Source organism: Syngnathus scovelli, chromosome 13 (assembly GCF_024217435.2).
Source record: "Syngnathus scovelli strain Florida chromosome 13, RoL_Ssco_1.2, whole genome shotgun sequence".
NCBI classification, from domain to species: Eukaryota; Metazoa; Chordata; class Actinopteri; order Syngnathiformes; family Syngnathidae; genus Syngnathus; species Syngnathus scovelli.
This window is the reverse complement of record NC_090859.1, coordinates 4,659,613-4,674,349: the sequence shown is the minus strand read 5'-3', so window position 1 is coordinate 4,674,349 and position 14,737 is coordinate 4,659,613. Positions and strand designations below refer to the sequence as shown.

General features: G+C 38.2%; 1 protein-coding gene across 3 annotated transcripts in view; it reads left to right on the top strand.

The window, feature by feature from the left end:
- Positions 1-379: 379 nt before the first annotated feature.
- Positions 380-14,737, top strand: part of tln1 (talin 1) — a 111,978-nt gene continuing 97,620 nt past the window's right edge. Inside the window, exon 1 of one of the 3 annotated variants that reach the window (XM_049738432.2) lies at positions 380-552. The gene's annotated coding sequence lies outside the window, so the exon portion shown is untranslated. Of the gene's footprint in view, positions 553-623; positions 644-14,737 lie in introns of those variants that run through there. The other 2 variants (XM_049738431.2, XM_049738434.2) reach the window with 2 other exon arrangements.

Genomic DNA, 14,737 nt, shown 5'->3' with positions numbered 1-14,737 from the left:
TGCCTTACTATCTCAAATTAGATTATAGTTTAGCTATTTTCCTTGACAACGTAGCAAAAAAAGTTATTGTATTTAAAAAATGTTGGTGTCTAAATTGCCGTTTTTGGAACGACCTTGTCATTTCAGATGTTATCTGAGCACTTCCCCTACATACCACGAGATGGCACAAAAGTAATGAACCTCGTGCAGCACTTTGAACGTTCCATATAATCTTAGATGATTTGTTTTGATATTGCAAAACAGAATCGCTATCACTAACGTAGTATTACATTTATTTTGTTTGACAGTCACAGATTATCTTTAGATCCGGCCTGCTGATCTGATGAGAAACCCACCCGTCCCAATGCAGTCATGCAGTATGCATCCAGGGAGGAGTTTGCAGCCACAACTACCCTGAGCGGATAGGGAGGGGAAGTTAGAAAAAAAGGTCGCCAACTGCCCATTCTCCCTGCTCAAACTTGCTCTGTTTCTTGGATTAATTGAAGTCACCAGAAAATTGTTTCATTGAAATTCCAAGGGACCTGTCGGTGGCACTGTTAACAGCGCGCTCAGGTAGGATTTATGTTTTTAACTTTGAAAAGTTTCCACCGTTCTTGCAAGTCCTTGACGTCACCAGAGACTCGGCGTGGAAACGAAATAAAAAGTTAGTGACGCTGATTTGTTTATCATTCGTATTTGTTGCAGTCAAAATTTAATCGTGTGGACATATCTTTAATTCCTAAATAGTTTCCACTTCTACGCAGCGGCGTGCAGTTCTCATGGATGGCTAGTGGAAGCTAACTGCGCCTTTCCTCTTCGTTCTCATACGTAGCAGGACGGCTGTACTCGTAAGCTGAAGAGACCAACGAGTTATGACGTGTGCATACTTATATAGAGAAAGCTAAGACGTATTCAATTGTAGTAGTATTGGGATGACGAGTGTATCTTCTCATGTGTGTGTTGTGGGAACTCATGTTGTTGTGAACATTTCCGTATTTCCACCTCGTTTTCTCCCCTTTTGAGACCTTGTGTTGGGGTGTTTGGAGAACCGGGAGTAAATGACCAGCTAGCATTATTTCATTTGGGTTGAAATAAACTGAGCCTAGGGCGCGTTGTGCTTTAGACAGGACAAAGCTTATAGCCTCTGGGTGTCAATTCTAGCACGGCTATGTTGAGAGGGTGTGACAACTGTGGAGGAATTTGCGTTCATAAATCTCTACTTTGATCAGGAATTCATTGTCATTGGGGCTAATAGGCAGGTTAGTCAAAACCTTGTATGGGCATGTTGCATAAACACACTTTGGTGTTCTCTTCATTATTTATTTACTGTATCAATATCATAATTCCACTTATCACAGTAATAAATAACATCAGCATTGAGGTGGTTATTCTCAAAAAGAATTTAGGCTGCAGCTCACCCAGTTTGCTCTGATCTGTTTGCCGACAGGCTTCTGTACGCTGAAGAGCGTTTTATGGATGAACATGCATCTAGTTTGATTCCTCATTGAACAGCAAAGCAAGCATTAACACTATTTAGTTTACATCGTCATTTGAATTAGAATATTTTACGACCATTTTAAATCTCAAACTAAAACACTTCACCTCTTTCATTCGTGGCCTACACCTCTTTCATTCGTGGCCTAAAATAACCATATCAATAACATGCACATTATCTGACTTGTCGGCACAAGTAGTGTTGGCTGTTTTGCAGGGTAGTGGATAGGAAGAACCCACCTTGGATAGTCAGTCTGTGGTAAGACTGACTTTGTTTACGTGCACAATTTTATAGGATTACTGATGTGTGATCTACCCTTTTCACACTTTTTTTGGGTGAAATTCCAGTTTTTATCTTGTAAGCATAACAATGTTTTTCCAAACCATGTCTGCCTACGTGTACTGTACAGTGGCTTGGTGGAGGTTCCTCAAAGTAGAGGGGCTTGTTGCAACTTGCTTCTTGCAAGTATGGAACAAGCAGAGTGGTAAAAGGGATCATTTTGCATCTCTTTGCAATTTGTCTGTGTGGGCATTTACTTTAAACTATTGGATTTTTGAAGACGATGTAGTTTACAGGTACAGTAAAATCTTAATTTGGGGAATTGGGGAACGAAAGAGTTAGTCCAGTAGAGTGGATTGTCAGTAGCATTGAAATTGAAGTGCTTTTTTCCCCCCGTAACCCAAGAATACCCAGTACAGAACAAAATTATTGTTTTTCCAAACTGACCTTGTTTTGCTGAGGGTCGTGGATCTGGTCTCATTCATGAGCCACAATGTTAATGCTTCCTTTTTTCACCTCCATTATGATTACCGTATTTTCCGGACTATAAGTCGCTCCGGAGTATAAGTCGCACCAGCCATAAAATGCCCCAAAAAGTGAAAAAAACATATATAAGTCGCTCCGGAGTATAAGTCGCACTTTGGGGGGCAATTTATTCGACAAAATCCCACACCAAAAACAGTCATGAACGAGCAACAACAGGCTAAACAATAGCAACAACAGGCTAAACGATAGGTGCTAACGTGACAAATACAAACAAAGAGCTGAGAACGGGCCTGACGTAACATATAGAGTGATTAAGGACAACTATTACATGAATAACATGTTTATAAAACCATCGGTGTCACTCCAATTCATTAAATAGCAACAACAGGCTAAACGATAGGTATGCTAACGTGACAAACACAAACAAAGAGCTGAGAATGGGCCAAATAATAATAAATAATAATAATAAATATAAGGAGCAAAAATAGAGCAAGTGTACATACAGCAGACAGTGGACTTGGATATGGTGCTTTAAAGTGTTAATTGCTTTATTTGATGTTTTCTCTATTTTTTATGTTTTGAATATGTTCAAGATAAAGATATAAAAGCATGTGAAGTGATCAACTATACTAAAAATAACATGGGAAGTGGTCAACTATACTTGTAAGTAAGTGGACTTAATGCTCAAGTAAAAATTTGTGAAATAAAACATATATAAGTCGCTCCTGAGTATAAGTCGCCCCCCCACCCAAACTATGAAAAAAAGCGCGACTTATAGTCCGGAAATTACGGTAGATGCCATGTGTAGGACGATACAAAAAACAACTGTACACTGTCTAAAAAATAGCATACTCAAGAAACGTGTGCATGACTAGCATCTGAGTAAAAAAATAGGCGTAGTACCTTTTTGTAAAAGTTGTAATAATAATAATAAGAGTTCTAAAAATATATTTACAGTATTGTACCTTGTTATACATTTTTTATAATAAGAGTTCTAAAAAACACATTTACAGTATGTACACTTGTACTTTGTTATAAAAAAGTTGTTATAATAATACATTATGTATACTTTAGCTACACACACACACACACACACACACACACACGCACACGCACGTATCATATTTATATTATTTATACATTATTTTCTGTCGTTTATACTACGTATTAATATAGTACATATTTACATATTTGAAGCTATTGTTTAATGTTCTCATGATAACATAATTCACTTATATGGTTTAATATACACTTATTGATACACAAAAAAATGTATGTATGTTAAAAATGAGAGGCTGACACTACTTCGCGGATTTTCACATATCGCGGGTGGTCTTGGAACCAATTATCCGCGATAAACGAGGGATTACTGTATAGGATTTTTTAAAAATAAACTCTAAAGAACTTTTGCTTTTGTTTGATCAAGCACATAACATAAATAAAATGTTCTCTTTCAGAATTAAAATACAAGATGCCTACCTTAAAATACTTCTGGCGAAAATACATTGAATTACATTTATAAAAATGTGCAAACTTTGTATTGTTTTAAAGTCAACTTTAAAGCGTTTTAGCCTTATCAATAAGTGAATAATGCCAGCTTCTTCCACTGTATGTAGGAATGCTTGGTCTTTAGCGATATCCATACTTCAGTGATTGCGGTCTATCATGCCCCTTTCATGGTTAACTGCTTTTTAGCTGGAGTTTTTGGCTGACACGGTCTAGTTCCTGTCGTAATGCTTGGCATTTCTCCCACTCGACTGGATGATATCAGTTCCATAGTCGCTTTCAAAACATGCAAGTCTATTAAAGGTGTCTGAATTAATAGATTGATCATCAATAATTTGATTACTAATCGTCTCATATTTTATCAATCAAGTCTTGCCCGATGACTCCTGGGATAGGCTTCAGCACGCCTGCGACCCCCGTGGGGACAAGCGGTACAGAAGATGGATGGATGGGTAGTTTAGAGCCATTTTTTAACCAAGATTCACCTAATATTCTGATATCAGGCCCTTCAGAGTTATAATTCTTGGATTTCTCTAGCTCTTGATAAAAGCAGACCTTTTTGTTTACTTTTTTTTTTTATCACAGAATAGTACAAAATAAACAAAATAATAATAAATTAATAAAGAGTAAATGAGGAATTGTTTTTAACACACTTTAGCACAAATTAAATTGTATGCAATCATTCAATTAATCAATGGAGTGGGTGATAGAATATTAAATTTTAAAAATATTCAATTGTGACTAGTCTCAAATATTAATTATTTGCCCAATCACTTGTTAATACTACCTGATGAGCAGACTTAAATCCACACATCAGGAGACCTGTACCACTAACAATGTATCTGTTTGCAGCAAAGAGATGAGGCCAAGAGATAGTTGATGAATAACCTCTTGTAAAAAAGAATGTTCTGCACACTCTCTTGTGCATGCACTCTGCATGCTAAGACAAGTGGTAGTTGATCAATAACCTCTTGTAAAAAATATTGTTGTGCACGCTCTCTTGTGCATGCACTGCTGCATGCATGATATCATTCTGTAGCTGCTGTTTTAATGACATTCACAACAAACCAGCATGGCTTGAAAGTGAGATTCTAAATGAGATTATCGCATTCGAAGCTTCCTTGTGCAAAGTACAGAGTAGTCATTGTTTGTTTTTTGTTTTTATTCAGTTGAGGCTTGCCGAAATTGAAGACTGCTTTTATTTATTGCTACTGTTCATCTGCTACCAGGCTCTGCCTATTCCTGTAAAGCTCAGCTTTTCTACCTTATCCAAAATAAAGAACAGAAGCCGTCTTTGGGTGTGTGGAATCCCCCATAGAATAACGACAGAAAGATTGTTATTGATGTGTTGAGATTATTCTGAACATTGTCGTGGACAATTTTCAGATGCGTAAAGGAAGTGACATGCATATATCTTTTGTCCTGTCAGCAGACTTTGCTGCCAAAGCCATCAGCCATGAAAAGCAAAACAAGTCTAGTGTTGTTGTGACTTTTGGCTTGTCACGTTAGGGTTAACCTCTTCTATGTATATTCAAGTGTGTATCTCACTTGTGTCCCCTTTAAATGTCAGACAAAAATGTCACTTTTAACCATAGAGTCGCATTGTTGTTAGACAAGAAATATGCCTGAGCACAAATAACCAACTCAAAATACATGTCTTCACATTGAGGTCATTGTGGTCCGGGGTGGTAATTTTACATCAAGTTGCTATGAAACTTGTAGTACATTCAACTTCCTATCTTTTTGAGTGTGCATAAAATACATTAGTATTCTGCCTGGGAGAGGTAAAGAATGTAGTCTATAGATCAGGGGTGGGCAAACTTTTTGACTTGCGGGCCGAATTGGGTTCTAAATTTTGACTGGGGGGCCGAACCAGGAGCAGATGGATGTAGTGTTTGTGTGAAGTAATATAAACGTAAACGTAAAGGTCATTGCATAAAAGGTTTTGGCCTTTAGTAGGTAGTAAAGCATGGATATTCCCAAAAAGTTTTTTGAAAACAAATGCATTTATTAACAGCATTAAAAAAAAAAAAACATCCCTAAAAAAACTGCTATCAGTGATTCTCATAAAATACGACACTGTTATTATGAATAACAGTCTCCATCACTTCAGTGCCTGCAGGTCAGATTTATGAAAGATGTATGTTTATTTTATGAGATCACATCAAACGGCAAACATTCTGACCAAATATATCATCTTGAAGAATCGGTGAAAGCATACATCCAAATAAAGTAATCAAAACGGCAACACGGTGAGGGGTATCTGAAAATCAGAGCAGAGTTTTAACTCACAAACACCTGGTAACAGAGGTGAGGAAAAGGGAAACACTTCCTTAAAGTAAGCCTTAAGAACTTTACAGGTTAAGATTAGTCACAAACAGGTGGTGCATCAATGTCCTTGAGCATCCTGCATTGTTTTAAAATGAGAATGGTCGCTAGTTTCAATCCCTGCTATTTGTACAGATCATATTCAAAATGCATTTTTTTACAACAAACTTGAAAGCCTCCCCTTCATTTTCAGTGGGAACAGTGTTGTTGGTCTCCCTTTTTTTGCTAGTGTGTCATAGTCTGGAGTAAAATTTGTTGTGGCAATTCTTAGGAGACATCCGAGGTGTTGGTCCGTTTACCTAGATCTGTGACGGATTGATGTTGATGTTCATGTGGCTGAACGTCACGTTGCGTACGTCGAGCCAAATTGGCCACTCTTTTTAAACACTCGGCACTCAGTGTCCACCTTGCTTTTCCTTGGGCGACTCATTTTAATGGAAGGATTCCAGGGGAAGGTTTGTGGGTGGCTTTAGCGTAAAACTGTATCCGAAAACTCGGCGCGCAAATTACAAGAATGCTGTCGTCACAGCCCACGCTCTAAATTCGGCACTGATACAAATAGAGCGCGAGTGCGCCATTTCCGTACTACTGAGTACGTACACGCACTTGTGAGTGTGCACCGAGCTTTCTGACACGACTTCCGGTAGTAAATGCGCAGGCGAGTGGTTCCCCATCTCCCGGGGAAACGCAGTCATTGCAGGCAAAATGACCGAAAAAAAAATGTTTAATAATACAATTTATTTAGGGTTGGCGGGCCGGATTAAACGGTCCCGTGGGCCGGATGTGGCCCGCGGGCCGTAGTTTGCCCATACCTGCTATAGATTAAAGATTAATTGTTGTAGTTATGCGACTGATATCAAGTATTTGTGATGCCTCAAAGACAATCTGCCGAGCTCTTATAATAGTGTAGTATTAAGGTCAAGTATTTAATCAAAAATGAGCTGAATATTCCAGCCGGCAAATTTGAGTGTCCCTCTTTCAAAGTCGGTCAAGTAAGCAGTCCTGAGCCACCAGATAAACAAATTCAGCCTAAAGAGAGGGAGGGAGTAACTTTAGGCTCCTGTCAGTGTGTAGTGTCATGGTCCACATTCACACCAGTTAAGGAGAATAGCTTTTCATTCCAGCGTGCTGCACAGATTGGCTTGTAGTGTTTTCACTCAGCCATATTTGGTCAGGACGTGCTGCCACTCCTTACGCACAAGAAATTATTTCTTAAGACATGAGCAAATTCCTGAGTTTGCGTTAGATGCATAATGAACTCAGAAAAGTATCAATAGTTAGTTGTTATGAAAGATGTTGATTTTTGAAAAATGTCTTATTAGTGTTTTGTTTGGTCTACTCTTCAGTGTAGAGCTGATATTTTCCAAAGGAAATTTTGTAGTGGATGCCCCATGGCTATTCACATAATCGCTGAAAATAAAAGAAACATTTCTATCAATTGGGGGACAAGCATTTGACATTTCCTGGGTTGACTAAAGGAAAAAGTGACAATCAATTGAGTTTTAATTTATGTAGATTTTTTTTTTTCTGAGATAAACTGAATGTTCTGAACTGTGGTATTGTGGTATTGAGCAGATTATTGCTGACAGGAATAATTGTGCCATAGAGGAGTTCTTTATGGCTGTTGCTCAACTTTCCATTACTGACATCATCTTGTTCTTCAGACCACAAATGAGTTGAGTCTGAATCAACAGCACCTCTGCTGGTTGCAATTGTGTACTCCGTCTTGTGTCAGTTTCTTCCAGACGTGATCTTAACAATCGATTGATATTTTCAGCAATTATTACATCGGCGATTGACTGCCGCCTAGTCCCAGGTTTAACCTGCCTCTTACCCAAAGTCAGCTGGCATATAGGCTCTAACTAGATGTATATTTTTGTTTAAGCACTTTAAATCCAAGATAATTCGAGTGTAGACAGCAACATGAACAACAAATGGAGTTAGTTAAACCTCTAATTTCTTTCTGTTATCCAATACAGGAGACATGAAAAGATGACACTAAATTGAAGACACAATATTCAGCAAAACAATAACACTAAATCATTTACAATAACACAAATACTAAGTATAATAAAACTGGTCATTGGAAACATGAACATTTATGTGCCTTTTTTTTATTAATGAAATTCAAACTGTTCACTCCACCAAAACATATTCCTTAATTTCTTTCTTTTTATAGCGCGATTCTGGCCTTCTGTTTACTCAGTGGTCGTGAACTGTCATTATATTCCAGGGCACTGGATATTTAGCTTCATCCACATTGTCCAAAAATAAATCATAACAAAATTCCCCTACCATGAATTCCCTCACCTCTTTTTAGATGCGACACTTCACAGTGGAGAATTTGTAAGAAAATAAAAGTCAAACTCTGTTTTATGTGTGACAAACGAGGTTCCTGTAAAAAGATCAACATCTCAGAAGGGTAAACACAGCTGCATAAAAAAAAAAAAAAAAATCAACAATGAAAGCAGTTTGGTTTAGGCGCGTTCAATAATGACTTCTCATAGTTAGTGCCACTTTAACATTGAAAGCTTTTTTATTATTTCATTTAATGAAATACTTGTATTTACAATGCACATTTGCTTAATAAAATCCCTTAAGTGGTAGCTGCTGATAAGGCATTTGTAATTTTCAAACATTATGCCTATTTTGATATGACTAGACAAAAAAAACATAGTGTGCTCACTTTGAAATAGATGCTAAGGTAGTTTACTACCAAATTTTATTGACTATTGAACCTTCAACATAGATGTGCATAGAGCTAGATGATACAGCCTTAAAAAAACAATTCAGATTTACGATTGTAATTGATGTTTTTTCCTTCTGTAAAATGCATATTCAAAACTTGGTGATCGTGGCAAACCCTATTAATGCATTGTAATAAATTATTTTAAATATTCAGCCATTTACCATCGCTAAATTAACAAAAAATATTCCCTTTGGCATTTATATATAACAACCAAACTGTCACTCAACACAACACACATAAGGTAACAAACCAGTAGCTGCTTCAACAAAATTAACCTTTTTCCCTAAAAATATGAACAAAGTGCTTCAGGTACATGCCAAGTACGTTACTAGATTTAATAGATATTTTTGTTGGCAAGAAAAAGAAGCCTGTCTACCACATGAAGCTTTAGGCATGCCCTGGTACATGTTACAACGTCACCCCAACATTGAAAACCCTCCCAGACGGGGCACTTGGTGATAAAGAGGTATTTTAGCCTGTGTTATTCAGCTATGGGAAATTTATGTCATGCTGCTCCGGAGTACAAGTCGCATCAGCCATAAAATGCACAATAAAGAGGAAAATAACACCGGAATTTAAGTTGCATTTTGGGGGAAATTTATTTGACAAAATCCAACACCAAGACAGACATGATCCAGCAACAACAGGCTAAACAATACGGTATGCTAACGTGACATAAACACAAATGAGGAGCTGAGAACGGGCCTGACGTAACTTAACTGTTATCCAAATAACTATAACATAAATAACACTTTTATCAAACCATCTCCAAATCATTAAATCTATCGATCGAATTCTTCGACCTTTATGTCAACAATGCCGCGTGTGCGCCGCTGACGTCGGACTCGTCGTCAGTTGCAGTTCAAATTATTCCACAGGCCCATATAACGATTTCTAAACTATATATCAAATAACTATTATATAAACAACAATATTATCAAACCATCTGTGTCACTCCAAATCATTAAATCCATCGATCGAATTCTTCGTCCTTTATGTAAACAACGCCGTGAGTGCGCCGCGCCGCTGACGTCGGACTCGTCGTCAGTTGCGGTTCAAATTATTCCACAGGCCCATATAACGATATATGAACTATATATCAAATAGCTATAATATAAACAACAATTTTATCAAACCACCTGTGTCACTCCAAATCATTAAATCCATCGATCGAATTCTTCGTCCTTTATGTAAACAGCGCCACGTGTGCGCTGCGCCGCTGACGTCGTCAGTTGCAGTTCAAATTAGCGAGTAATCCCGCGCTACATCACGGTTTGTTTTTCGCAGTTTCACTACATTGCGGATTTTTGAATTGTTAAAATTTGTGAATAATTTCACATATTAGTCGCTCCTGAGTATAAGTCGCACCCCCACCCAAACTATGAAAAAAAAACGCGACTCATACTCCCAAAAATACGGTAGTTGGATAAGAAGCCATACATTATGATTTCACACTAATAAATCCTGGTGAAATTTGTAATACATTTGGATAAGCAGTAGTACTGATTATACAGTGGTGCCATGAGATTTCATTCATTTAGTGCAGGGGTGGGCAATTGATTTTTACAAGGGGCCACATGAAAAACCTGAGCTGTGTCAGAGGGCTCAATTTTCTTCCATTGTAAAATGCACAAAATTATTTATTTTAAATAGTTGGTACTGGTAATTAGAAGAATACAATTATTATATTTATATTTATATTAAGCTATGTGAAATTGTGGTGTATAGGTCAAATAAAAAAACAATCATTAATCAGTACAATTTATTCATAACTTCTTTAACTTTTCCTCAAATGACAAAGCCGCTGCACCAGTCCTTGTTGGGCTTGCAGTTTTGCTAGCAATGCATCAGCCTCTGATGCGCCCTGTTTATCAGACAGATGTACTTTTTCTCATGCTTGGTCGTGTAGTGGCGACTCAAATTATATTCCTTAAACACAGCGACCTGTGTACCACAAATCAGGCACCCGGCTTTACCTTTCATTTCTGTAAAGAAATACTTGGCAGTCCATGTCTTGTTGAAAACACGGCGCTCCTTGTCAACTTTTCTTTTCTGAGGGTCAGCACACATTTCTCGGGCAGCATTACTTCGCACTGTTCACCTTCACGCACAGCTCACATACACGTACGCTAGACGGAAGTGCGACGTCTTTCAAAATAAAAGCAAAACAGTTGTATTGCACGCACGACAGCATTTTTTATTATTTTTTTAAATTAAGTAGTAATCAAATATAATTTACGATTGGCCTCATGCGGGCCGGACAGGGACGCACAAAGGGCCGGATGTGGCCCGCGGGCCGTAATTTGCCCAGGTCTGCATTTAGTGACTCAAAACACTAGCTCAGGTCATCTTTCTCCATTGAAGCAAATGTCAGTGATTAATTACCGTATTTTCCAGATTATAAATCACAGTTTTTTTCATAGTTTGGCCGGGGGTGTGACTCATACTCAGGGTTGATTTATGTGTGAAATTATTAACACATTATATAATTTCACATGTTATTTTCACACAAACTCGCAAGAGGGCGCTCTAGGCCTGTGGAATAATTGGAACCGCAACTGACGATGAGTCTGACGTAAGCGACATAGAAGAGGAAGCGCCGCGTCTTCTACTTCCGGGGTTAGCGGAGCTGTTTATAAGTGGCACAGAGGATAACAATTTTGTTGAATTTAATGATTTGGAGTGTTACGAATTGTTTGATAAACTTGTTAGCATGTTATTTATGCTATAGTTATTTGAATAGCTCTTACGTCAGGGATGTTCTTAGTTTCTTGTTTATGTGTTTATGCAACGTTAGCATACCGTACCTTCAGCCTGTTGTTGCCTATTCTGTTTTAAATTGCCTTTCAAGATGACATGTCTGTTCTTGGTGTTGGATTTTATCAAATAAATTTCCCCCAAAAATGTGACTTATACTCCGGTGCGACTTATATATGTCTTTTTCTTTTTTTATTATACATTTAATGGCTGTGCGACTTAGACTCCGGCTCGACTTATTGTCCGGAAAATAGGGTAATTCCAGTTCACTACAACGACTCTGATGTAAACAGTATACGTTGTCAGTCGGCAATGGAATCTGTAAAGGGGCAAAAATAGATTATGTTAAAAATAAATCCATTAGACCCCCGAAAAACAATTCATCAATCAAATCAGTCAATTGGAGAGCCATAGTATAGCATTGCTTTAGGATTTTGCTACAGTAGCACAAGGCTGCCTGGCTGTCTATATATCAACGTCATAGGCAGAGATAGACATGAAACAGAGATACTGTTTGTATGATCTCATTGACACTATTCTGGAAAGCCATTCATCACATCTACTGCTCGTCTGTCAACACTAGCATACTTTGACCGAGATTAGTTGGCCCTTCAACTTCTTTTTCTCAACAAGCAATTCCAGAATTGCATTCACTGACAATGCAATATTTAGTGTGACCCAACCTTCTGACAGATAAAAATTCTGGTCTCTGCAGATGACCCACTGTGCCTTGTCTCATGACGCCACTCCAATGTTTCCAAAAGTGATATCCAGAGGTACAGTCAAATTACTCTGGGAATATATTGAACTCTGGCCCATTCAGTTTGTGTGTGTGTCAGGCAAGGCAAACACAAATGGGAATTGGAATTTGAAAAGCTATCTCAAGATGGATGGTTATTGTTGTTTGTCAAATCATTTAGATTTGTCTTAATAACTGGTGGTGATTATTTATAAACATTGCATACATGAGCACGTCCTTGCACAGAAGCAACTCTACCAAGTCCTTTACTTGCTACTATACTGGGTCCAGGGAAGAATGCTGTGCTTGAGTAAGGTGCGGGCCATTTATGTGAAGCGAAACAAGCCTCACACCCATTTCCTAACAATCAAGTTGTGAAATGTACTAGAGCAGTAGTTCTAAACATTTGTCAACTTAGCGCCTGCATTTTCCTATTACTGCAAAGTGAGTATATACATTTCATTGTTACTACTGTCTACCGTTGTGCTGTTTGTCTGATCGCGGTTTGTTCCTTGAGTGCGCTGTTTGATTGATAGCTTCGGCGCCCTCCTTTAAGTTTGCCTAGCATCGTACGAGTAGCTGTTACGCAGCGGCACGGCGACTAACGGTCGCCAGCAAATGTATTTTGTTGTCTCGATGACTTATGTTTGGTGTGTTGCCGAGAGTATTTCATTTATGGTTATTTAGTATAGCGGAACCGTTACGCGCAGTTAGTTATGTAATGTGTGCCGTCTACTAGTGTCGTGTGACGTCAGAAGTTGAGCGTTGACTTACGAGCTGTATTTCTGTCTGTTGCAGAACCCCCCCCCCCCCCCCCCCCACACACACACACACACCACACACACACACACACTACACACCCCACACACCCTTCACACGCTTCATACAATAATCACACACGCAGCAATCACGTTCACACTCCCAAAGACTCACCCATGTCCACTACATACTCCTGCTCTCACATCCTTGCGACCAAACGTGTGCCTATACCCTTTTGCCAGTTTGCCTGTATGCCCCTATGAGCCACAGTGCCTGTTACTTTTTTGCCAATAATTCAGTAAAGCAATCAAAACTGAACCACGTCTTCTCTCCTGTGTCCTGACCGACACCCGCGGGCAAAAAGAGCATAACCATCCGAGTTATGGCTCAGGCTCCCCAACAATAGCGATAGCTGTTTGCGTTATTTTATTGCAATGTTTTTCCTTATTCAGATTTGTTTCAAGACTACAGTTACAGTTAGACTTCACTATTATGGTTAATGCAGTTATTGCAATTTTGTTGTTTTATCACAGTATTTATTTACATTTCAAAAACCAGAACCCATTCATTTACAAATGTGATTGCACTTTAGTTTACATATTTAAATGTTCAGATATTAAGATGTGATAGACAGTTTTTGCATGATTTGAATGAGGCAAAATAACATGCTTTTTCTCTCGAATATATTGTTATAATCATTTGTTTCAGATGTAATAATTTTCTGTCTAAAAATCAAATTTGGTGTTCAAAAAGTTTTTTTTCAAACTTGAGTCTTGAAAAAAAGGGGGTCGTCTTATAATCAGGGTCGTCTTATATTCAGGCCAATATGGTCTTGTCTCTGACCCACTTTTGGGCCATAACCGACCAGTTGAGAATCACCGTGCGAGAGCGCTGTATGGCTTGCCCAGTGTGAGTGTATCATTAGAATATGTATAACAAACAATTCCACTATGCCATTTAATGATAGCACCACAATTACAAAATAGCATTACAATAAACTTGAAAAGGTGCACTCTCACATCAAGCGATTTTGAACATAATTGACTGGCTACCATATTAGGTTATTTATTCTAGAGTTTATACAAAGACCAAAGGTATTGTAGTAACTATTCCTCAGTTATCAATGCAGAGGAGCAGTTTTGAATGTAAAAAAAAAAATTCCGGCTGCAAAGATAAGTTATATCCTTCTGCTAATACTGATGGACAGTTCCGTCAGTTCAGGCGGTCCGAATGGATGTGAGTGGGTGAAATGTGTCTGAGTGATGCTGATAGAAAGAATTTGACCTGCAGTGTGACAAGTGACAAGAATGTTATCCCTCTGTAACGGAAGGAAGCATGATCTGACAAAAGAAAAAAGTCAATAAAAAGACTTCTACAGATGCGATTTTAAAAGACAGCAGGTGGAGGGGTTGGCCAGCCACCAGAAAATCTAATTCAAAAAAATTATGGTTTAAGCCTTGATTAAAAAAAAAAAAAAAAAACCGTGTAAAGATTTCTTTTTTTTTTTTGTCTCAGGTAAACATTTATTTGGCTAGCATGGTCAGGAAGGAGGTTGCGCTAGCCATAGCAATCACGTTAACACATAGCATGACGGTAACATTCTGCTAGTGGTGAGACCAACTTTGCAAAGGCAATTTAAGAGGCAAAAATGACTGCACAC